At 44.6% G+C, this 26,328-nt stretch overlaps 1 long non-coding RNA gene across 1 annotated transcript; it reads left to right on the top strand.

Annotated features, from left to right (window-relative positions):
* Window positions 1-5,471: 5,471 nt before the first annotated feature.
* Window positions 5,472-26,328, top strand: LOC128348023 (uncharacterized). The gene is made up of 3 exons (XR_008317881.1): window positions 5,472-5,547; window positions 24,558-24,592; window positions 26,243-26,328. It is a non-coding gene; the product is annotated as an uncharacterized LOC128348023 (long non-coding RNA).

The following is a 26,328-nucleotide window of genomic DNA, read 5'->3' as shown; positions in this document are numbered from 1 at the left end:
GTGGGAAGAGGGATAAGGAAGTTTTAACACAATGCTTTCCCCCCTACATTTATATAGATGTAATCAATTAAAACTCATAATTGATAGTCTGATGCCTTATTTAATTGGGTAACAGCACTAATAAAATTATTATTAGTAGAAGATATCTGATATCAAAGGGCAAAAGTAGGGTCATATGTCTGTTAATTTTAGAGAAATTATTATTTCATATGTATTTATTTCTAGCACCATCAGTATATTAACAGAACGTAATAAATAAAACAGACAAATCCCTGCCCTGAGGAATTTACAGATTAAAATTTGACAGTATCTTAGGGAAGAGGGAGATAAGGACAAGAGGGAATTAATAATCATATCAACCTAATTCCTCCCTTTCCCCATGAATCTTAGGGTGTTTTCACCACCCACACACTCATTTTATCATTACAATAACCCTGTGAGACAAGTTAAGCTGAGGGCCAAACTCTGTAATCCAAATTCCTAATGATTTTTTTCTTTTTAAAGGAATAGCTAGGAGACTCAGTTTAGATGGAGGCTACAGCATGGGTGGGTGGGGGTTAACCCCCATGCCACAGCCTTAACGCAAAGCACATCTCCTCAGAGATGCTACTAGTTGCAGAAGGGAAAAACATATAGACACAATAATGTCCCTGTGTTTCCTGCTCATAGCATTACATCTTCAAGGTATGAGAGATTTCAGTCAAGGAAATGGCGTGGGGACCAAGGGTTAACTCATAACCCCTATGACTGCTGCTTAGTTTGGGCTTGAAAGGTGGTGTGACTGACAAGCCCAAGTTCACCAGTAAGCTTCATGGTTGAGTGAGGATTTGAATCTGGAGGATTACAGGTCATGGGCAGAGCATGTTGGGTGTCTTGAGCTGTAGCATTAAAAAGAGTATTTTAACTCTGGCTGTGCATTAAAAGTAATCCCATCTCACTTTGAGATTACTGGCTGATGTCCTGCGCAACATGATGCACGTGGTAGAATGTAACGTTGGTGCGGTTATACAAGGGCACTGTTGTACAAGTGCAAAAACTGCACAGGGTTACATGACAATGCAGCCATTATGTCATGGCTGCACGGTCATGCAACTCCATTTGCACCATTTTTAGGTGCAACAGCGCTCTTGCACAACTGTGCAAATATTGTGTTCCGCTGCAAGTGTAATGTTGCACAGTGCATCAGCCATTCTTCCCAGCTTTTATTGAAGAGAAGCACAATGTGGCTTGCCATGAATCTTCAAGGAACCCATATTGAAAATTGTTAAGATACACTGTTTTCACACTATCAACATGGGGAGGGGAGTCCCCCCACCATTTATTATCTTATATCTTATACACATTTGTTGAATGAAAGGTTTATGAATAAATGCAAAGCAGGTTGAAAAATAAGCATCAGGAGCTGGGAAGAAGCAATGCAGCTAATGTGAAAGATCCAATTGCTGCAGGGCAGCTCTTATTTTGACAATAACCAAATATTGCATATTGCATGCTGGGGGAAACAAAGTTTCCCACTACGACAGGAAGGTTACCTTGTCCCCCACAAAATGCCTGGATTTCACACAACAGAGCAGCAGGGGTGCAGATCTCTGCATAAACATTTGAGGGAGTCCCTGCCTTATTTTACTGAATGCCTCCTGTAGAATCCAAGGGAAAGAGTTGTGATATGCAAGGACAAGGCAGTGGAGTGGAATCAGGAATATTAACAGTTTAATGAAACAGACGTTATATACAGAGAAGCAAGTGTACAGTCTGCTGTGAAACTTGAAATTAATTTGGCGGGGTGGGGTGATACACACAAGGAGAGCATTCTCTGGTGTTATTGTGCTTCATTATTTTATGATCTGTGTTTTTTATATACTAGCTTCAAAATAAGACTTTGCAAATCAAATCATGAAGAGTTAATCTTGTGGTAGCAAGTATGAATTGCCCCCTTTGCTAAGCAGGTTTGCATTTGAATGGGAGACATGAGTGAGCTCTGAAGGGGCGGAGCTACCATTGGGCAAATGGGTTCAAAGAACCTGGGCCATGCCCAATCAGGGGCCACGCCTTGTGGCCCCGACACCCCCACCCCCGTGTCTGACATCAGACGCGGGGGTGCTGGTTTAGCTCCTGAGCAGGGGCCACGCTGCCCCCATTTGGGAGTTAAATGGCTGCTGCGTTTGCGCCCGGCCAGGAGCAGCTCTTCCCTGCTAAGGCAGGGAAAAGCCGCTCCTGGCTGCACTGAGAATGCAGCGCCAGCCTAAGTAGCTCCTGAAGGGGCCGCGCAGCCTCTTCAGGAGTTAAATGGCTGGCACTGCATTTGTGGCGTGGCCAGGAGTGGCTCTTCCCTGCCTTAAAGGCAGGAAAGAGCCGCTTCTGGCTGGGCTGCAAATGCACCACCAGCCTTAGTTTAGCTCCCGAAGGGGCCGTGCAGACCCTTCGGGAGTTGGACTCCAACTCCCAAACGGAGCCTCAAGGCTCCGTTTGGGAGCCAGACCACGCTCCCCACATCTGACATCAGATGCGGAGGCATGGCTAAGGCCCTGCGTCTGACATCAGATGTGGGGAGCGGGGTCAGCAGGGCCGTGTGTGTGTGTGTGTGTGTGTACTCATGACATACAGGGGCAAGTCAATCAGCCCTGCACACACCCGAGACATGTGCTGCAAACTGGCAGAACAAAATGAGCTGGATGTGCTCCATCTTGTTTCCCCTCAACACTCCAATAATTTGTATCTGTATGCATCCCCAAATAGAGAAACACAGAAATTTCTCACTGATCCCTTAAGGCTGCAAGAGAAAGAGAATAGAGGTGTGCACGGAACCGCCAACTGCGGTCCAGCACTGGGGTGGGGGGTAGCTTTAAGAGCGGCGGGAGGGTTTACTTAGCCCTCTCACCACTTTCCCGCTCTGGCACCGTAATTCTAGGAGTAATTGGGGCGGCAGGATACCTCCCTGCCGCCCCTTCTCCGCTGTTGCTGGAAAAAACTCCCAGGAGTCATTTGTGCGCGCGCACGTCACAGAGACATCGTGCACGCACTTCACGTCTCTGTGACGTGCGCACGCGCAAAGGACTCCTGGGAGTTTTTTCCAGCAACAGCGGAGAAGGGGCGGCAGGGAGGTATCCTGCCGCCCCAATTACTCCTAGAATTATGGCGCCAGAGCGGGAAAGCGGCGGGAGGGGTAAGTAAACCCTCCTGCCGCTCTTGAAGCTACCCCCGCACCTGAACCAAACTGCTCAGGTCCGGACCAGTCCGGAGGCTTTTTCAATGGCCTCCAGACTGGTCCGGGCCCATCCCTAAAAGAGAATGCTTGTACAGCTGCCACAATTCTGAGTTGTATCCACACACACACCCCACCACCAAGCTGGAAAGAACCTTGTGAAACTATCTTGGCTGCCAGTCACAACTTTAGAGTCAGGACAGGCATCTGGGGTAGTGTTGCCATGGTGGTCGGTAGTAGGCAGCCAGTAAAGAATGGGAAAAGAGGAGGATCCCCTGCAAATGGAGCAAAGAGTGAGTTTTGCAGGCCAAGAGGAATACTAAGGCTGTTGATGAATGCTGGTACTTGCCAAGAGCAGCTGGAATGTAGATGTTACTGTGGCATACATCTGGAAAACAGCTGTTCATGTCTCTTCCAACAGATTTTTAAGAATTGCAAGCAAATGAGTTTATTCCAAATCAAGTGAATTTCTAATTACTGATAAGCCAGCAATTTGCATCCAAGAGGGTCCAGCCAAGATTTCCAAAGGAAGTTAGATTGCTGTGATAATTGTAATTAGGAGTGGTTGCAACTGCTATATGATCAAATGCCATGTGTACACCAGTAACCAAGGACCGAGCTAGACAAAATGCAGGAGATGATCAATTATATCTCCCGATGTTTCCTTTTTTCTTCAAAACAGCCACAGAGTGGTGAGGCAGTTGAGTAGGTACTGTGGCACTGGAGGAGGGGAGCTTAACGGGCAGTCATTCATACCATGGTAATAACCAGTCAGACTACTGTAGGGACATAGGAAACTGCCTTATGATAATGGTGGCAAGAATCCTTTATGCTTCCTATTGGAAAACAAATTTTGGGAATATGCACCAATGGCCAAAATAACTTATTAATATTAAAAAATAAATCTGAGGATTTTTCTTTCAAAAATATGGGCACCATTTATTCAATATAATATATTGCAGGGATTTGAACCTCATCCGAGATTTGGCTTTTCTTTGTAGAGGAAATTAATGCAGTTAGTAATAATATCATTTTTGTTATCTTTCAGTTCTGCAGTCAATAACTGGTAGAGTAAGGGTGGGTAGAGACATGTTATTTATTTGTTATTTCTCCGTGTAAACCGCCCTGAGCCATTTTTGGAAGGGCGGTATAGAAATCAAATGAATGAATGAATGTTGGTTGAAAGAAGGAATTCAGGTTGACGTATATAGACTGTGTTGAGAGTCTTTGTATTTGTTGGGTTTCACTATCTGGTTTTTCTTTTCTGTTTCTTATTTCTCTCTGTTTATATCTTTCTTAAAACAATAAAATAATATTTAAAAAAAATTAAGGAAACTGCCTTATGCAAAGTGAGACCCATTGGTCCTTCTAGCTGAGCATTGTCTACACCAGTGGTTCCCAACTTGGGTTCCTCCAGATGTTGCTGAACCACAACTCCTATAATCCCCAGCTGCAATTTATTGTGGCTGGAGATGCTGGGAGTTGTAGTTCAGTGACATCTGGAGAAACCCAGATTGAGAACCACTGGTCTACACAGACAGGTAGTGGCTTCTCCAAGGTTGCAGGCAGGAGTGTCTCTCAGCCCTATCTGGAAATGCCAGGGAGGAAACTTAGAACCTTCTGCATGCAATATGGTCTCTGTGAGATCTGTAATGTATAGCCACTGCATCTGGTCAAAACAGTGTTGTTTTTATTAATAAAGGAGTTCACAAGAATACACACTTCAGGCAATGTCCATCTTGGCTCACAGCTCACATTCTGAAGAAAGAAACACACTGAGCATGCTCAGCTCACCAGACAAAGAGAACCCCACTGAGCATGCTCAACAACCCAAGTAAGTTAGACTACTAACAGTCTAGAGTTAAGATTCCTAAACTACAAAAACACTACAGGAACACCTTGGAAGAGTGCTCAGAAATTTGGTCCAAAATGCTGTAGCCTGAAGGAGAGTTTGCTGTACAGTCCAACCCCCAAATTATTTCATCTGCATTGGATCCCAGTTTATTTTTATTATTTAGTTTTTTGTTTAATTTATATATCTCCTGACTCCAAGGCTCTGGGTGGATCACAAAAGTAAATACAATAAAATAAACTATTAAAACATAAATGATTTAAAACAATTTAAAACATACAAAGATTACTAAAAGCCAGGCTTTTAAAATGTGTCTTAAAGGCTGATAAAGATGTTAAAAATGTGTCTTTTGAAGGCTGATAAAGATGTTAAGCTTCAAATATCTAGAGGGAGTGCACAGGAGTGACTACAGAGAAGGCCCGCTCCTGAGTTGCCGCCAGCTTGATGACCTTAATGTGTGGTGAGGATCATGCAGAAGAAGGCAGTCTCCCAGGTAAGGCGTTTAGGGTAAGACATTTAAAAGTAATTAGCAGCACTTGGTATTTTGCCAGAAAACCTATTGGCAGCCAATGCAATGGTTTTGAACAGGCATAATATGGTCTCTCCGAGAAACCCCAGAGACCAATTTAGCTGCTGCATTTTGGACCAACTGAAGTTTCCAAACTACATACAAAGGCAGCCCCTCATAGAGCAGTAGTCAAGCCCCAATTTCCTTTTGGGCTCAATTCAAAGTGCTTGAGTTCACCTTTGAAGCCTAGATGATCTGTAGCCAGGGTCCCTGGAGGACTGCCTCATGGGCCCACCCGTATGCTCAGATCCACATCTGAGGCCCTGCTCTATGTTCCCCTGCTTTTAGAAACAAAGTCAAGCACAAGCCATTTCAGTCATGGCATCGTGATTCCGGAAAATCCTTTTGTGGAAGGCCCAACTCAACCAATAATAGATCATATCCATTCTTTTATTACGGTCATCGACCAGCTAAATAACACCATACAGTAATCATCATACATAACAAACTGAAAAAGGGGGTACCTATATCACGTAAGTATGTCTTCACAAATTTTATAAGCTACAACAAAATTTAGCCACATTTAAGGAAATTGAATCATAATTGGACAACAAATGTTGAAGATAAAACATATCAGTATGACCAGAAACTCAACCAATAACTGCTTGCCTTTAGATGAACTATAAATACCTGACCATTGATTTCAGGGAGGCTTATGGGATAGGCAAATGGGTGTCTATTGCTGGACTGGCTGTTCATTTTGTTTTATTCTGGTGCTTTCTTTTGATTTGCTACATTTTGTATATTATGATGTCTTGATTATTATTTGTAAAAGCAATAAAACAAATTTTAGAAAGTTTTGATTTTTTTGTCTGCTCCCTTGGAGATCTGCAAAGTAATATTGTAATAAAAACACATAATGGTATGATGCTGCAGAGTGTAGCATAGACAGTTCTGAATCACCCCCACCACTGCAGACATCTAAGAGAACGCCCATGGTACTGCAGATCAGGGCTGGTGCACCACTACTTAAAACTGCACAAACCCATGATGCTATGACCACTGGAAATAATGGTTGTAGTGTCACAGAAGTGCAATTTTAAGTAGTAGCACACCAGCCCTGATCTGCAACACCATGGGTGTTGTTTTCGATGTTTGCATTGGTGTGACCGGTTCAGAACTGCCTGCATTATACTGTGCAGAATATCAGCAAGTAGGCCTGTTTACACAATAATCAAAGTCAGGCAGGTTAGGAGGCATTCTACCTGGTTTGTATGATTGTGAAAATTCTTCCAACCCAGGTTGCTCAAAGCAGGGTAGCCCAGCTTTTGTACCCTTCTCTTAACCAAGGTAGAAGGAGAAGAGAGATCTCCCACCTTGCTTTTCTGGTCGTGTGGATCCACTTACCTTTTTTATACAGCCATCAGGACACAGCAGGCCTGGAAAAAATAGAGAGCTGTGGCTACAGAAGCTGCCATCTGTGCCCATGAATTAGCATCTATTGTTGGTGGCCAAGCCATGTTATCCAAAGGAAGACTGACTATCCAGCTAGCATGGCCCATAACAATATTCTCCATGTTTTCAAATCTCTTCTTCATAACATCCTAACATCACTGGCTTCCCAGCAAGCATGATTATTATTGCATTTCCAGCTGGGTTCTGCTGTCCTTAGGAATGAAGCAGATGTCAGTGCCTTCAGAAGATCCCATTCCATTACATAGCTGAACAAACGGATATGTCAACAAAGGGTTCACCAATCTAATGAGGAAATAGAGTAAACAAGCAGAGAATGAATAAAGAAACCCCACAGGGACAAAAGTCTGATAAGATGTTATGCTAACGTGATGCTTCCTTTCCACACTAACACTGTTCTAATACATTTAAATGATATAGAGAAAATAAGTCATGGAACAGGAGAAGAAGCATTCATGTCAGAAGCTATTATGATGATCCAGGAAGCCTTTCTGCAGCTCTTTAAAAATGCCACTAGTGGTGGATGCTGGGCTATGAATGCAGCCCAAACCAGACTGACATCATCTTATTACAAAAACAACAAAAGCACTTTAAAAACAATAACTTTATCTTTCTATCTATCTATCTATCACATTTCTATACCGCTCAAAATGTGAGTTCTCTGAGTAGTTTACAAAACAATAAAAATTTAAGCATAAGGTTACATACGGTGGGTTCTCATGATCCCAGCAATCATAGTTGATTGCTGGTTACCAACACTGACATGACTGTGAGAATTGTGCGCCACAGTGGGAATCCCAGATTGCTCATGGGACACAAACTGACATCAGTAATCTTAGATCTGATCTTGGCTGGAAGAGGCCAAGATGCTCCAGCTCACATCTGCTGAAGTGAGAACCCACACCTCTCACAGATCTCACTCACCTGCACAAACCACACCCTTACCTGCATGGCCCCCATAGATTCCTGTGCCTGGAGCAGTCACCAGCAATAGATGCACTAACCTCCCAACCACGCTTCATGGCCCCACAGTCCAAACACCGTTGCCTCCATTCTGCCTGGCAACAACACACATCACACTCACCTGCAACGCTCACCTACACCTGCCTTTTCACCCCTATACCTTTCCCTTAAATCTACAATGCTGCATGCCTGCCATAAGCAATGCACAGCAAGCAGCTCTTGGGCAGTGCTATGGTCACTACCCCACAACTGCCTGCCCCTTTTCAAACCCCTCCGCTTCAGCACAGAACCACCCACCCCACTCAATTAAAAGGAGAATACGTCACAACACCCAGGAGCCCTCCAAGCCCTGGGGACATCCAGCAAGCAGCAGAGCCAGCTGCCATGGGTAGCCTTCTACTACTGCCCCTTCCCCTCTCCAGGGCAATGCTCCCAAGTGCTGGACACTCATCTCCCGTCAAGCAAAAACAGCTGCACACATGAAAACAGGACCTGGGAAACCTATGCGAGTCAATATCCCTTCACCAACCCCATTGCATATGTCAATGCCCTACAACAGCTCCCCTGGCCAAAAGAAACACAGCAACAATCATGGCCAGCTGAGAGAAGGGTCCAGTCACGGACACCACACCCCATTGTGGCACCCATGTCTCCTCAGAGCAGCAGGCCAAGAGGTTCAGGCCCAGGCTCTGGAGAGACCCAGAGACAGTTGCCCTGGTGGATATCTGGGCCCAGAAGGATGTGCACCATGACAGGGATGGATCTTATCTATGGGCAAAATGGGCAGCGCTCATCTTAACTTTCTCAGTCAGATATGTTGTCTCTGCCTCCCTTTTGTGTGCCTGCTGCCTCCTTCTGTTGTTCCTTGCTGCTCTTGCCTGCAGCCCGCTGCTATTTTAAGCGTTGTGGGTGGCCGAAGGTAGCACCTCACAAATGAAAAGTCCCAGATCTTTTAAAATATTAATATTAATAAGGCAGGAGCCAATAAGTATGCTCACTTTTGGTTTTGCAAAGTGGGTGTCCCTAGGACCCACTATAAACTAATCAGAGAGGGACTAGGCTGATTGACTCCTCAGGCAGCCAATCAGAGTGCCCAGAGGGCAGGGAAGTCTTTTTCTTTTAGATGCTCAGAATAGTAATCATTACTATTGTAATGGTTACTTACCATAACCATTTTGGTAATAGAGCACTCAGTCTGGCTGGCTATTGGTAAGTCTGATCTTTTGCTGACTTCTTTGTGTTCATTTGGAGGGGAGGAATGCAACCTCTGCTTTCTCTCTCTTACTCTCTGATCTGATCTGTATGCAAAGTATTATGGCCCATTCCCAAAATGAGATGCCATGAAACATTGGAAGGAACAGCAAACTGTAAGACTGGACTAATTAGATTAGAAACTGCCATAAGCAGCCAGAAAGGTATTTAAGGGCCTATGCATAGATTTCTGAGTCCAGTATGTCCACTGGGGATTATTGTTCATTGGACAAGGATTAAGGAAGTAAGATCTATAAATAATAATAAAAACATTTATTGCTTGTAGGATGGATAACCAAGTTAAGTGGTGGGCACCCAAAGCCGGCAGAGAGCAGGCATGGAGTAGGGAGAGGCTGTCACCATGCATCTTTGCTTCCCATGGTGTCTTCTCGGTTACAGGAGATGGTTCATAGCTGCAGCAAGCATCATTGAAAAACCTGTGATGTTTCTATTATTTATGTATGCATTTTTGAAATTGGCAGGAAGAGCTGCCCTTGTAACTTCAGAATGCATTTGTTCTTTACTTTTGTAACTGGTCTCTGCTTTACCTGTGGCTTATATAAATTTATTTACTTTTACATGTATAGACTGTGCTTCCCCCAAGAAGCTCAAAGTGGTGCACATGGTTACATCTAGTCTCCCAACAATTTATCCTCCTCCCTATGAGGAAGGTTATGCTGAGAGAAATGTTACTGTCCCAGAGTTCCATGGCTGAATGGGGAGTTGAACTTGGATTTCCCCAGTCTAGTCGAGCACACTAACCGCTGTATCACTCTGGCTCGGAATTCTATCTTGTTGCTGCTGCTGCTGTTTTGTTATTAGTAGTATTCATTTTTTAAAAAATAATCAGGCAGACAGAGTTGCCCTGGTGACTTCAGAATGCATTTACTCTCCACAGAAGCAGCTTTTTGTAACTGGTCTGTGCTTTACTTGTGGCTCGTATAGTGCTTTTCGTGTGTGTGTGTGTGTGTGTGTGTGTGTGTGTGTGTTTCTGATTTGATCCTACCATGTTAGATACAAATCTACACACTACTGTAGGCCTCCTAAGCACTCTAAAGCAATTGATGTTTTCCATATTTCTCTGTATCTCTGCTGATGAGGAACATAGGAAGCTGCCATATACTGAGTCAGACCATTGGTCTATCTAGCCCAGTATTGTCTACACAGACAAAGGTTGCAGGCAGGAATCTCTTTCAGCTCTATCTTGGAGATGCCAGGGAGGGAACTTGGAACCTTCTGCTCTTCCCAGAGTGGCTCAGTATTGTCTACAGTACACAGACTGGCAGCGGCTTCATCAAGGTTGCAGGCAGAAATCTCTCTCAGGTCTATCTTGGAGATGCCAGGGAGGGAATTTGGAACCTTCTGTTTTTCCAAGAGAGGCTCCATCCCCTAAGAGGAATATCTTATAGTGCTCACACTTCTAGTCTCCCATTCATATGCAACCAGGGTGGACCCTGCTTAGCTAAGGGGACAATTCATGCTTGCTACCACAAGACCAGCTCTCCTCCACAGCAGCTGTGGAGCTACGGCAGCTCAGCAACAGTACACAGCTGACAATGGAGAGTTGCAGGGAGGGGCAATGACTGCCACATCTGTCCAGCAGGGCCACACATGATATGGGAGCAGCAGTGGGCTTCAGGAGCAACATGATAACCAAGTGGCCATGTTTGGGCCAGTGACAGCAACCTATGCAAGAGGGGGTGACTACAACAGCAAGGCCAATGATACCAGTGAGGTATCCATGCAAGCATGCAGAGAGAGCGGCCATGGCTCTGAAGGAAAGCGGTCCCTGGGGGCCAGGGGGATGCTGAGGCAGGGGAGGTCACTGGCAGGGCCAGGGGTAGATGCTCACTTGGACCTTCATGGTGGTAGTTAGAAAGGACTCACTGTCCAGCACTATGCTCACTGTTTTGGTGATCTGGTATTGCAGGCAGGCCTGGCTGTTTCCATGGCTGGGGGGCTGGCCTTGCCCGCTCACACTGGTAGCTGACTTGGCAGGAGTCAGTGGTGCCACCCCTATCCCTGGCATTAGTGGTGCTGCTGGGACCACCAGTTAGGGGGGTAGTAATATTGCAGAGGGTAGCAGGGCTGTTCTTAGGGCATGGCAAGCAGGGCGACCTCCCAGGCCCCACTCTTTTAACCTCCCCCCCCATAGAATTAACTGGAAGGGGCCCCCGCACTGGCTGATTTACCCCGGGCCCTGCACCCTGCCAGGGTTCTCTAAGGACAGCCCTGGAGGGTAGGCGGGTGGAGTGTGGAAGGGGCCTGCTGAGCAAGGGTGGGCCACTGTGTGAAACAGGATGCTGGACTAGATGGGCCTTGGACCCGATCCAGCAGGGCTGTTCTTATGTTCTTATATTCTTAAGGTGGCCAGCCACCATCTGCACAAGCCTCTCAAGCTGGAGTGTGTGCATGGAGTGCCAAAAGGTCTCGCTTAAGCATCGGAAGCACTCGTGCATGGCTGCGCTGGTGGTTGAAGCGAACGTTTTTATGGCTGTGGCACTGACAGCAGTGGAATGCGCCTCTGCAGTCTGTGAGGGGTGGGGTGGGGACATATGGGCACAACTGTCTGATGACCATCTCCTTTCCTCATTCTGGAGCATTCTGCAAGCTGGACCCTGTCTGCCTTTGTATTCCTCAGGTGGGTTGCTTGGGTGGCATTCATGAGCTGCCCCCTCCACCCCTGAAAGTGGGCAGCCCAGCAGGCATGGCATCTCCATCCTCTGGCACCTGCTGTCCTCTGCCCCGTGTGTTGCACACCAGAGACTCTTCAACTGTGGGAAGGAGAGAGTGCATGGGATAGTGAAACATCAGAGTGTGTGTCTCACGGTTATGATCCTGAGGGATGGGCCATAGTTCCCCTTCCCAGCCACATGAATGCCCCCTCCCCACCGGGTGTGGGGGTTTCCTCATGTCATGCTAGTGGGTGGAAAGGTACAGGGCAAGATGCCTGGGGCAGTGTGTGTAGGGGGAACAGTGTCCCAGGATATGGCTCCTGTGCACATAATCTACGTGCCTGGGGATTGTGATGGCGCTCTCTATTGAAAGGGGCATGTGCAGTCTGCCATCTCCTTTGAAATCCATGTGGATACTTTCTCTTATGATATCTGTCATGGCACAGTGGCAGCTGGTGGTTCCTGGGACTCTGGGAGGGGGGGAGGCGTTAGGAGAGCAGGTGATGGGTGGAGCCACCGGTCGTGAGAGCTGGAGCCAATTGTGGGCAGCTAAGGAGGTGGAGCCAGGACTAGGCGGGTGGGATCAATATGTATATACACACACAAATAAACACAATTGCTCATTGTGTTCTCAGGTGGGCTGCCTGGGTCTCCTCTCAAAGGAGAGCTGGTCTTATGGTAGCAAGCATGGATTGTCTCCCTTTGCTAAGCACAGTCTGCCCTGGTTGCATATGAAAGGGAGACTTGATGTGTGAGCACTGCAAGATATTCCCCTCAGGGGATGGAGCTGCTCTGGGAAGAGCAGAAGGTTCCAAGTTCCCTCTCTGGCTTCTCCAAGATAGGGCTGAGAGAGATTCCTGCCTGCAGCCTTGGAGAAGCCGCTGCCAGTCTGTGTAGACAATACGGAGCTAGATGGAGCAATGGTCTGACTCAGTATATGGCAGCTTCCTAAGTTCCTATGTTCCCACGCTGCTTGCCACTGAAACAAAAGTGCTCTGTGAGGCTCATGCTTTGATGTGCCCATTGCGCTGCTTGAACCCGCTACAGAGCAGGTATGAGGAAGAGTCCCCTTGGCTGCTGGGAAATGCTGAGGAGTCCTCTACAGGAGGGATGGCTGGGAATGTTTGGACGATTAGAAACACATGATCTTTTAAAGGGTTGTTTTGGTCCTAATTTTAAAAGGTTGTTTTGGTATGTGTGTATTTGGAAACAACAACAAAAGAACAAGAAAAAAATAAAGCTGTTCAGCTTGATGTTCAGGTTGATGATTTGGAATCAGGTTGGCAATTTCAAATGTTCTCTCAGAGAACATTTAAAATGAACATTTTAAAATGATTTAAAATGAAAAATCTTTAAAATGATTTTCGTTCAAGAGCCTGGAAGCAGTAATGGGCTGGATGAGGGAGAATAAACTGAAGCTGAATCCAGATAAGATGGAGGTACTTATTGTGCGAGGTCAGAACTCCAGAGACAATTTTGATCTACCTGTTCTGGATGGGGTCACACTTCCCCAAAAGGAACAGGTCCACAGTCTGGGAGTACTCCTGGATCCACACCTCTCCTCGGTTTCTCAGGTTGAGGCGGTGGCCAGGGGTGCTTTCTATCAGCTTTGGCTGATACACCAGCTGCGTCCATTTCTTGAGATCAACGACCTCAAAACAGTGGTACATTTGTTGGTAACCTCCAGACTTGACTTCTGTAATGCGCTCTACGTGGGGCTGCCTTTGTATGTAGTCCAGAAACTTCAGTTGGTTCAGAATGCAGCAGCCAGGCTGGTCTCTGGGTCATCTTGGAGAGACCACATTACTCCTTTGCTGATGGAGTTACACTGACTGCCGATAGGTTTCCGGGCAAAATACAAAGTGCTAGTTATAAAGCCCTAAACGGCTTAGGCCCTGGGTATTTAAGAGAGTGTCTTCTTCGCTACGAACCCCATTGCCCATTGAGGTCATCTGAGGAGGTCCGTCTCCAGTTACTGCCAACTCGTTTGGTGGTCACACAGACCACACACAGCCTTCTCGGCTGCTGCCCCGAGATTATGGAATGCGCTTCCTGCTGAGTTACGATCCTCCCCATCTCTGGCTATTTTTAAAAAACATTTGAAAACCCGTTTTTTTTTACCCAAGCCTTCTCAGGTTTTTAATTTAAAAATACTGTTTGTTAATTTTATGGTTTTTAAATTATTGTATGGTTTTAACTTTTATATGTGTTTTAATTGTTTTTAGCCGCCCAGAGATGTACGTTTGGGTGGGGTATACATTTAATAAATAAATAAATAAATAAATAAATAAACTTGTATGTTTTTGTGCATCATGTACACTTCCTTTCTGGAATGCCCCAAGTTCTTGTAATACCACTCTAGTGCAGGGGTGCAGGAAGCCACCTCTGGTGGCAGATGGGGCATCAGTGGTTTTGACCCTTAACAAATGGGCAGCAGGTGTGTCCAAGAGGAAGTGCCCTGTTGCCATGATGTAGACCCTTCCGTTTTCTACCAGTTCTCCATCAGTCCAAGTGGAGCCAATCCCACACAGGCAGTGTGGCTTTAAAAAAAAAACTTTCCCCCCAAGTCTGAGTCATGCATTGCTTTAAATGCCACCTTTACAAATTGCATGCCCAGTGGGGTGTACCTGATTCCCACCCCCTGCAAATTCCTGGAGCAATCAGGAACCAAGGTATTGTTCTGTAAACTATATTCCAGATTGTAAAAGTACTAGTCAATTACTGCAATCATTGAGAAGGGTTAAAGTAATCAGTTTCTAAATATGTGCCATCAGCAGCTGCTGATTAAGAGTGCCTGCCAAAATAAATGCAGGCCAGGCAAGTGCATGGCAGGTAGTCTTATTTTGTGTTCCAAACGTTGCAAGAATGTTAAGGTAAGAAGGACCTTCTCAGAACATGCCTGCACATGATTAGCTGGGGAAATTCATTTTCTGAGCCCATTATCACGCCCAGACTTCAGCAGCATCACTAATTCTAATTTGTGTTTGTGAACAGCAAGAAAAAAACTTGCACCTAGCCTGAAGGAACTGCTGTCTTCAGATAAGCTTGTGCCGTGTGGACAATTATTTTGGGTGAACAGCTAAGCATTGTATTTTTGCCTTGATAATATGGAATGTCTGTATGGAAACTTCAAAAGGGGATCATTTGTGGTCTAGAATGGAAAACTAGAAGGAATAAGAAGACGGCAAGTATTTATTTACTGCTTTTCAACAAAAGGTCCCAAAGAGGTTTACATAGATATAAATAAATAAACAAAATGGCTTCCTCACAACCTAAAAAAAGAAACATAAGACACACACCAGCAACAGCAACCAGAAAGATGCTGTGCTGGGGATGGAGAGGGCCAGTTGCTCTCCCCCTGCTAAATAAAAAGAACATGAATGTTCCACCTGAAGGGTGGTGGTACAGTCCGACACTGTGGAATTCTAACTACAGCTGCTCTCAAAATGAGGGCCACCTGAAGTTTCAGTGGTGTGCTGGAGGTATAGTGGTTAGAGTGCTGGACTAGGACCGGGGAGACCCGAGTTCAAATCCCCATTCAGCCATGAGACTTGCTGGGTGACTCTGGGCCAGTCATTTCTCTTAGCCTAACCTACTTCACAGGGTTGTTGTGAGGAGAAACGTAAGCATGTAGTACACCGCTCTGGGCTCCTTGGAGGAAGAGTGGGATATAAAATGTAAAATCATCATCATCATCTTCTTCTTTTTCTTCTTCTTCAGTTGAGCAACCAGGGCTGAAGATTGCAAAGTTACTGGAAGAAACATCGCTTAACCGAGAAAAAAAATACGAAAAATGCCAACAAGGAAATAATGATCTGCTATTTCAAGTCTAGTCCAACTAGAAGAGGTTATTTAAAAAGAATGTACCAAATTTGGAAAGAGAAGCATCCAGAAACAGAAATAAGAGAACAAAGGCTAGCAGAAGATTCATAATGAGAAATAAAGTATTCACAGGAGTTGAGCTGGAAGAACTGCAAAGAGCAACACAGGCTCAAGATATGGAAGAAGAATTACCACCAATTGAAGCAGTTGGTCAGGCGCAGGTGGAAGAGGTGTTGGAAATAGAGGATGCCACTGTTGCTGAACTGTTTCAAAATCAAAACCAGGCAACCTCCCCTTTGCCTTCACCTCAAAAACCCAAATGCCATTTAACAGAAAAGCAACAAGAACTGCTAACTGGGCAAAGAGGCACTTTTACCATGGTGATTCTCTTTATTTAGCAGGGGGAGAGTAACTGGCCCTATCCACCCCCAGCACAGTACTTCCAGTGACTGTTGCTGGTGTGTGTCCTATGTTTCTTTTTAGAATGTGAGCCCTTTGGGACAGGGAGCCATCTTATTTGTTTTATTTCTCTTTGTAAACCGCCCTGAGCCATTTCTGGAAGGGCAGTATAGAAATCGAATTAATAACAATAACAATAACAATAACAATAACAATAACAATAATAATAATAATAATTTAAAAAGCAAAAAATAACTGAGCACATGAACCAAACAACCACCAGGGTTCGACTTCCAGCTCTAAAAACAGTTGCCAAAAAACAACTTGCTCAGGTATTAAAAGATGTCAATGCTGCACTTGCGGAAATAACAACCAATAATTTGCAAGAAACAAACCAACTAATGTACAGTGCAGCAACAATAACAACACAAGAGCTCAGGTATAAGACCAGTGGACCTGTAAAATAAGAAAGTAGTACATCATCTAAATGGAAGATTAGATTAGAAAATAAAATCTCCAGGCTTAGATAAGATGCTAGTAAATTGAAAGATATGAAAGACAAGAAGCTGAAGAATGAAAACACCAAACAGTATCTGATCCAAAAATACCACCTAGATTCAAGGAAAATTAGAGATGTCCTGGAAATAATAAAGCAGCAAATAACAGCAGTGTCAAAGAAGATTAGCAGATACGAAGTCAGAATTACACAACACAGGCAGAATCTCGAATTCCAGTCGAATCAGAGATGTTTCTACCAAAGCATAGAAGGAGAAACTGCAAGAAACAGAAACACCAAATAAAGAAGAAACAATGCAATTCTGGGGGAAATTATGGGACAATCCAATAGATTATAATAAAAAAGCAGGCTGGATGGATGGTCAAAAATGTAACCAACAAATGCAAGATCGTATAATAACACCGGAATTAATAAGTGAAAGAGCAAAGAAAATTAAAAATTGGACTGCTCCAGGCGACGATGAACTGCATGGCTTTTGGCTTAAACACCTAACAAGCCTTCATAAACAACTATCAAAACAGTTCAATCACATTTTGCAAGGAGGTGATATTGAACAATGGCTAACAACTGGGAAAACTCATCTCATCATGAAAGACCCAGCAAAAGGTGCAGTTCCAAGTAATTATAGACCGATCACCTGCCTGCCAACCATGTTCAAATTATTAACTGGAATAATAGCAGATGAAGTGATGCAACACTTATTAACTAACAAACAGCTTCCAGTTGAACAGAAAGGAAATTGCCCGAACACCAGAGGCACAAAAGCCAGCTGCTGATTGACAAAATGATTTTAGAAAACTGCAAGAGAAGAAAAACAAATCTAAGTGTTGCATGGATTGACTAAAAGTAAGCCTTCGATTCATTGCCTCACACATGGATACTAAAATGTTTAGAGACAACTGGTGTCAGCAAAAACATTCAGATATTTATTTTAAAAAGCAATGAGCATGTGGAGTACACAGTTAACAATCAAAGCTTGGACAGGTTATCATTAGAAGAGGCATTTTCCAAGGGGACTAACTATCCCCTCTGTTGTTTGTAAACGCCATGACTCCACTTTCACAAACACTAAACAAAACAGGCCTCGGATACCAAACATCTAAAACATCAAGTAAAATAAACCAATAAAATAAACAGTAAAATAAATAAATGGCGGGAACACCATACAAGCCATAAACACCTGGGCTATACCTGTTATCAGATACACTGCAGGAATAATAGACTGGACCCAGGCAGAGCTAGAGACTCTAGATTGTAAGACCAGGAAAAGAATGACCATCAATCATGCTCTGCACCCCTGCAGTGATGTAGATAGGCTATACCTCCCCCGCAGCTCAGGTGGAAGAGGAATGCTGCAAGTCCATCAAACAGTAGAGGAGGAGAAAAGAGGCCTTGAAGAATATATCAAGGACAATGAAGAAGATGCACTTCAAATGGTCAATAATGGGAAACTATTAAACACCAATGAAACAAAGCAGGCCTACAAGAAAGAACAAGTCAAGAAGCGAGCAGAAAAATCAAAAAATTAGCCACTGCACGGTCAATATTTGCACAATATAAGTGGAAAATCAGACCACCAAGACCTGACAATGGCTTAAGAATGGCAACTTGAAGAAAGAAACAGAGGGTTTAATACTGGCTGAACAAGAACAGACACTAAGAACAAATGCAATAAGAGCAAAAGTTGAAAAGTCAACAACAAACAGCAAGTGCTGCCTTTGTAAAGAAGCAGATGAAACCGTGGACCACCTAATCAGCTGTTGTAAAAAGATTGCACAGACTGACTACAAACAAAGGCATGACAAGGTAGCAGGGATGATACACTGGAACATCTGCAAAAAATACAAGCTACCTGCAGCCAAAAATTGGTGGGACCATAAAATTGAAAAAGTTGAAGAAAATGAAGATGTAAAAATATTATGGGACTTCCGACTACAAACAGACAAACATCTGCCACACAATACACCAGATATAACTGTAGTCGAGAAGAAAGAAAAACAAGTTAAAAAAATCGACATAGCAATACCGGGGGATAGCAGAATAGAAGAAAAAGAAATAGAAAAAATCACCAAATACAAAGATCTACAAATTGAAATTGAAAGGCTGTGGCAGAAAAAGACCAAAATAATCCCAGTGGTAATTGGCGCCCTGGGTGCAGTTCCAAAAGACCTTGAAGAGCACCTCAACACCATAGGGGCCACAGAAATCACCATCAGCCAATTACAAAAAGCAGCTTTACTGGGAACAGCCTATATTCTGCGACGATAGCTATAACAACAGTAACAACATTGACAATAAACTCAGCCATCCCAGGTCCTTGGGAAGGACTCGATGTCTGGATAAAACAAACCAGTCAATAACACCTGTCTGACTGTGTAAATAAATAATAATAATAATTTAGGGGAGTCTAGAGGAGGAAGCACCTTTTATGTTTTAACCTTCCCCCTTTTTATTTTCTTTCTCTACATTTTTATCTTAAAAAGATACACTTTCTTCTAGAAACACACACGAACTATAAATCTATAATTGTCATTATAAATTCATTTATAAATTTAGTTATTCTACACACACACACACACACACACACATATAGATTGCCCAGAGACTTGTGTTTTGGGCAGTATACAAATATGTTAAATTAAAAAATAAATGTAAATATATATATATATATATATATATATATATATATATATATACACACACACACACACACACACACACACACACACACACATATATATACACACACACACATACACTGTACGTGTGTGTGTGTAAGTGTAAGATAATGAAATGGATAACTAACTAAACATATATATAAAATAACTAAATTTCATATTAAAATTTAATATACAACTAAACAGGGGAAAATGAGACTACTGTTATTATTTCTGTGCCTGCTTCACAAGACTGAAGCAGTTTTTCAGGTGCAAAGCTAGAAATAAGGAGTAGAAGAAATACCCTTTCACCTACTAGCAGGAAACACAGGTGCTTCCAGACAGAGAGGTTCCCCCCACCCCACACTTACTTCTGTGAGTTTCTGCACCGACATGCATGTGAAAGAGAAAAAGCTTCCAAGTGGAGCAATTCTGGTGGGCTTCTTTCTTGTACTCCTGTCACCGTTTTTCTGCCTGCACTAGGTCATGAAACGTTGCTTGTTTTATTTATTTATTTATTTATTTATTTAACATATTTTATACCACCCAAAACTCACATCTCGGGGCTGTTTTCAACAAAGTAAACAAACAGAAAAAGTTAAAACATTAGTTAAAATAAATAACAGAAAACTTAAAACAGTAGCTAAAATGAAATAAATGATACAGTAAAAGTTAAAACATTTCAATATAAATTTTAAAACATTATTTTAAAACAATGTTAAAACTGTTAAAACAATATCTAATTAAAAGCCTGGGTGAATTGGTGTGTCTTTAAAGACTTTTTAAAAGTTGTCAGAGATGGGGAGGCTCTTATTTCAACACGGAGCGTGTTCCAAAGATTTGGGACAGCAGCGCAGAAGGCCCGTTCCTAAGTAGCGACCAAATGAGCCAGTGGCAACCGCAGATGGACCTCTCCTGATGATCTAAATGTGTGGTGGGGTTCATGACGAAGAAGACATAATCTTAAATACCCAGGGCCCAAGCCGTTTAGGGCTTTATAGGTTATAACCAGCACCTTGTATTTCTCCCAGAAACTATCTGCAGCCAGTGCAGCCAGCCCAGAGACGAAAGTTTGGCGCGGTGTACAAATCTGATAAATAAAATAAATAAATGTTTCAATATGGGAGTAATATGGTCTCTCCGAGATGACTCAGAGACCAACCTGGCTGCCGCATTCTGAACCAGCTGTAGTTTCCGGACTACACACAAGGGCAGCCCCACATAGAGCGCATTGCAGTAATCCAGTCTGGAGGTTACCAGCATATGTACCACTGTTCTGAGGTTGTTTATCTCAAGAAACGGACACAGCTGGCATATCAGCTGAAGCTGAGAGAAGGCACTTCTGGCCACTGCCTCAACCTGGGACACCAGGGAGAGGCTTGGATCCAGAAGCACCCCCAGACTGCATACTTGTTCCTTCCGGGGAAGTGTGACCCCATCCAGAACAGGCAGATCAAACTCATCTCCCGAGTTTCAATCCTGAACAATGAGTACCTCCATCTTATCTGGATTAAGTCTCAGTTTGTTATCCCGCATCCAGCCTATCACTGCCTCCAGGCAGGCATTTAGGGAGGTTATGCCTTCTCCCAATGATATTGACATGGAGAAGCAGATTTGGGTGTTATCAGCATACTGATAACACTCTGCACCAAATCTCCTGATGATCTCTCCCAGCGGTTTCATGTAGATGCTAAACAACATCAGAGACAATACGGAGCCCTGAGGGACACCATACAAAAGTTCAGATTTTGAAGAACAACAGTCTCCACGGGACACCATCTGGAACCTGCCCGAGAGGTAGGAGCACAACCCATTCCCAACCCCCTCAGACGCTCCAGAAGGATACTATGGTCGATAGTATTGGAAGCCGCCAAGAGGTCCAAAAGGACCAAGAGAGTCACACTTCCTCTGTCAATTCCCAATCCATCAGGCCAACCAAGGCAGTCTCCACCCCATAGCCCACCCGAAAGCCAGTTTGAAATGGGTCTAGATAATCAGTTTCCTCCAAGACTGTCTGGAACTGGGAGGCTACCACCCCCTCAATTACCTTGCCCAGCCATGGAAGGTTGGAAACAGGCCTATAGTTGCTGAACTCTAAGAGATCCAAGGTAGGCTTCTTCAGAAGCGGTCTAATAATTGCCCCCTTAAGACAAGGAGGCATCCTGCCTTCCCTCAGAGATGCATTTATAATCTCTGCCAGGCCTTCTACAACAACCCCGCTGCCAGATAGTATAAGCCATGTTGGGCAAGGGTCAGGAGAACAGGTGGTAGGTTGCACCATTCCAATCAGCTCATCCACATCCTCAGGAGTCACAAAGTGGAACTGATCCAACTTAACCACACAAGAGGAGTTGCTGGACACCTCCACATCAGACACTGAAGTAACTGTGGAGACAGAGTCGGCCCAAATATGAGAGATTTCTCCCCACAAAGAATTCATTAAACACGTCACAGTGGGTAATCGATGGTTCCAGATTCTGATTCAAGGGGGAGGGGCACATACTAGTCCTCTCACAACCCTAAACCACTCTGCCAGACGTGAACTTGCAGATGCAATACAGGCAGAAAATAATCGCTTCTTTGCCACATGTATCGCCAGAGCATAGATCTTCAAATGCGCTCTATGTCGTAATCTGTTGGATTCGAGTCGAGTCTTTCTCCAGTTTTCTCCCTCACCGCTTCAGCCCCCATAGTTCTTCTGTATACCAAGGGGCCAATTTTGAAGCGGGTTGGAGAGGACGCTTAGGAGCGATCATGTCTACTGCCCCCAAACGGGCTGCTTTGGGGCATGCCATCCATGTGAGAGGGAAAGGGGAGCTCCTTCCATCTCCCAGCTCCCCACTTCCCTCTCAAATGAGTCCGTTTTGGGAAGGGCTGCTTTGGGGCATGCCACTCATTTGAGAGGGAGGAGGGGAGCTGAAAGAAGCTCTCACTTGCTCCAGTGCCAACACGAAGCAGAAGTTGCCTTCTTTCAGGTAAAACGGGGAACTTCCTCCTCCACCACCCTAACCCTCCCAGTCACCCCATTCCACACAGGGGCATTTTAATGTGAAGGGGGGGAGACTTGCCTCTCATCCCCCAGCACTCCCCGCAGCCACCACTGTTCAGCCGTCACTGGCAGCGGCATTTAGAAGTAAAAAAAGGGGGGCTTCATCCTCATCACCCCTACTTTCCTCACTGCGGCGATAATAGGCTTAATCTCTTGCCGCCGCCAGCAGCAGCAGTTTTTAAAGTATAAAATAAAAGTTTAAAACAAAAGAAAAAACCTCTCCCCCTTCCCAAGATCTACCGCTCCTCCAGGATTATCCACCATAGGCAATTGCCTCCATTGCCTCTGCAGTAATCCACCATTGTCTGTAGAGCAACAGGCTGATCGGTACTCCAACAGAAGTCCCAGTCTATCCCTGATTCCCAAGCTTAAGTACACACATTTGATATGGGCTGACACTTCGACAGGGATCCTGGTCGGGCAGATATTATTCTTATAGACCACAGCCACTCCACCTCCCCGCCCAAGGTCCCTCACCCACTCCTCAACAGAGTACCCTGGAGAAGCTGGGACCACTCTGGGCCCCCAGCCTCCCCCAGCCAGGTCTCTGTAATACATACCAAGTTGGCCCCTTCATCCAGGTTTCTGATTTATTCTGGACCGACCTGGCATTACAGAGGAGCAAGGTGAGGTTCCAAGGGTGGTCAGCACTGCTCCCCAAGGTCAAAGAGCTGGCAGGACTGATGGATTTCCAAGTCCCCTTCCCCTGTTGGGGATTCCCTGTTCCCCTTCCTGCTGTAACCTGCCAACATTACTTTTTCTGTTCCCCACCACCATCAGAATTGCTGCCTCATAATCAGTGGATATATGCCCCCTGTCTCCCCATCTACAGGTAAGCCCTGGAGATATAAAACAATCTCACCCAGGACTAACTAAAACAAAAGCCCCACTATTAAATACCCACCCACATGCAAATTCCTTTGGTGTTGCCCATTCGGTGGCAACCCCACCACCACTGGCAGCACTCTGAGCAGCAAGCTCTGGCAGATGGAATCCAGGGAACTGCCAAGTCACCCCCTGGGCCCCAGACCTGCAAAGCCTCACCACAGTTCAGCAGCCAGTCCTGGGGGACAGATAGCAAGCAGGATGGGGGGCGGGGGCAGAGGCAGACAGGAAGCCAGGCACCCAGTCCCTCACCTGGTCCCTCACTAGTTGGTTGTTTGTCCCTCCCATTGTCTCCACCTCCCCACAGTACTTATCATTTGCATGCACAGAAAGAGGGATATTTACCTGAGTCTGGTTTCTTAAATGTTGCTGTCACCCACTTCCAGTTGGTTGAACTTCTACAGCAACCTCTCCTTCTGATTCCTGTGGAGCTTGGAATGAGTCAGGGTTGCTGTTTAAGAAATAAAATAAAACTGTGGCAAAGGGTTTTGTTTTGTTTTTAAAGTAACCAAGAAAAGAAACAAATATTTGATATGGTTTAAAGTATTTCCTGCTTCTCAACATTGTTACACAGGGGCGTAACTATAATAGGGCAAGGGGAGACAGTTGTCTGTCTTGGCCCCCGCCCCCCAGAGGCAAGTCACATGACTGACTCCCCCAGCCATGCACCCGCCTGGGCTTCCTTCAGTTGTTTTCATCCTCCAAAATTGATGTGAGTGTTAAGACCTGGAGCTACCAGAACAGCATGTCTTTCTCTAGTACCATTAAATGACTTGCATCATCCACAATTTACAAAACCTTCTTAAAAATAATTTAGGATGATTTTCTGTTGTGGCACATAGGTTATATTATATATGCTTTTTGTTACCACTATTCAGCCTCATTTAAGATTTCTTTATTTCGTGAGCTCAGCTTCAGTGAGGGCGGGGGGGCACATTTTAAAATCTTGTCTCTGGGCCCACTCCAACCTTGCTCTGCTCCTGTTGTTGCTGCTTGTTAATTAATTATTTCCTGAACTAGTTTCCTCCCACAGGATCCTTCCTGTTTAATAGCTGCAAACCTATGTGCACTTTCCTGGGAGTAAGCCCAGTGAACACAATGAAACTTGTTACTGAGGAAACATGCATAGATTGTGCTGCTGAGAGCACCATTTCCTCCATTTAAAAAAAAATATGTTTAATTGACATACTTGAACTCTTGTGGTTACGGGGTGGGGAGAGGAGAATAAGAGATAAAACTATTTTCATGTCTATAATGAGGAATTACTAAAACACTCATTAATTTGTCATTGTTTGACCCAACAGGAAGAAAATTGCAGCAATAGGAACCCCTACAGAAGGTACGAGGCCTGCCAAATGTTAGACAAATAGGTCCAAGGAATTTTGTGCAAGGACAATTCAAATTTTGAGGTTTTTCCAACCCCCTCTTTGAATGTTGTAGTAAAATATTCCACCTCTAAATTGCCAAAATGAAGTGCGTTTATTAAAAGATGAAAACATCAACGACCCTAGACAGTAGGATTATTTCAAAAGGTGAACAATGTGGTTAAAATATAAAAATAAAGGGGGAGGAGAAGATTGTGATAGTGATAAAACTGGCCACGGTGTGTTATTTTTAATTGTCAAAGGCAATGACTGGAAGTAAAGTGGCAAAGGTGCCCTTAGGTTTGGAATCGAGGGGATGCCCTTGGGGGCCATTCATCCCATCCATCGCCCACCTATGTAGAAAACGTATGGTCCATTTACACCTTTGCTTATCATGTAGTTTGTTCTAGCAGGGGTAGGCAACCTTGGCTCTGTTGTTGAACATCAACTTCCATCATGCCCAGCCACAATTTATTGGGGATGATGGGAGTTGTCGTTCAACAGCTGGAGAGCTAAAGTTGCTTACACCTGTGCAAGTGGTTTCAACTTTCAAGTCAGAATATCTGAACAATGAAAAGAAAGATATGTTTTATGGAGATAGACAAATCACACACAGGATGCAGGCAATGTTATGTAGATTCCCCTTAGAATTCCCCATTACAATCAGTGTTCATAAATGGAATAGACCAGTGTTTCTCAACGTTTTTGGAGTACATTATTTGTGCGCAGTTTTCTGGACCAGCCTTTAACAAGGGGGTCACCCCCCTCACCCCCAACCCCACTCCCAGGCACCCCCAAAAAACAATTTTGGGGGGCAGCTCTCTGGAGCTAATTTCCAGGCCGGTCCATGGACCGGCACCGTTCATTCCTGAATAAAACTTCCAATGATCCAGTGGAAACACTATAGATACATAAAAAGATGCCAGCATCTCCCCACTTCCTTCCCCTACTCCACTACTCCAGCTCCTCTTCCTCGATGTCCCCCATCTCCTACAGGAGGGGTGCACAAGTCAAATACCCTGGTGGGCCAGAACCAACCTTGGCAGGGGCTGAGGTAAATTTTCAGCCTATTAATGACTACATTAAAATTAATTATTAAAAATATTAATGAAAGCAAGTATTAGTTATCCACAACATGAGGAAGGAAGAGGAGGCTCCTAGCATCCTTTCCTCTTCCTTTCCCCCCATGTACTTTCAACACCTTCAAAGGTCAGTTTTGAAAGGGGGCTGACCCCCACCAGGTCCCTGGGGCAAGGCGGCATTTTGCACCTTACTTCAAGCACCACAAGACTTTGGGCCAGCTCTGGGGCCGGCAAAAAAGTCCCCGCAGGCCAGATCCGGCCCCCGGGCCTTATGTTGTGCAGGCCTGTCCTGCAGACATTTACAGACTGGTTGGATGAGTGCTGCTGCTGCTGTAGAATGCAGGACATACTGAAGCCTCTTGTTTTCCTGGAAAAGCTCCAGGGAGGAGGTGAAAGCCAGACAGGTGGTGAGGAGGATGGAGTGGCTACAGACAAGGGAAGAGGCTGTGGGGGAGAATGGAATGTCAGTGGCTTAGAAGGGGGACCATTAATTATCTTCCAGTCCCAATGTTATATTCCCCACCTCTGTTTTGTCACCAACAGATGGAAGTCAGCCCATGGAAACCACTCTGCTCTTTACATACATTGACTGATGATAAGAAAAGGACTCTGAGTATGTGAAAAGTGCC

Source organism: Hemicordylus capensis, chromosome 2 (assembly GCF_027244095.1).
Source record: "Hemicordylus capensis ecotype Gifberg chromosome 2, rHemCap1.1.pri, whole genome shotgun sequence".
Lineage (NCBI taxonomy): Eukaryota > Metazoa > Chordata > Lepidosauria > Squamata > Cordylidae > Hemicordylus > Hemicordylus capensis.
The sequence above is the reverse complement of the archived record's forward strand: the minus strand, read 5'-3'. Positions and strand labels throughout refer to the sequence as shown.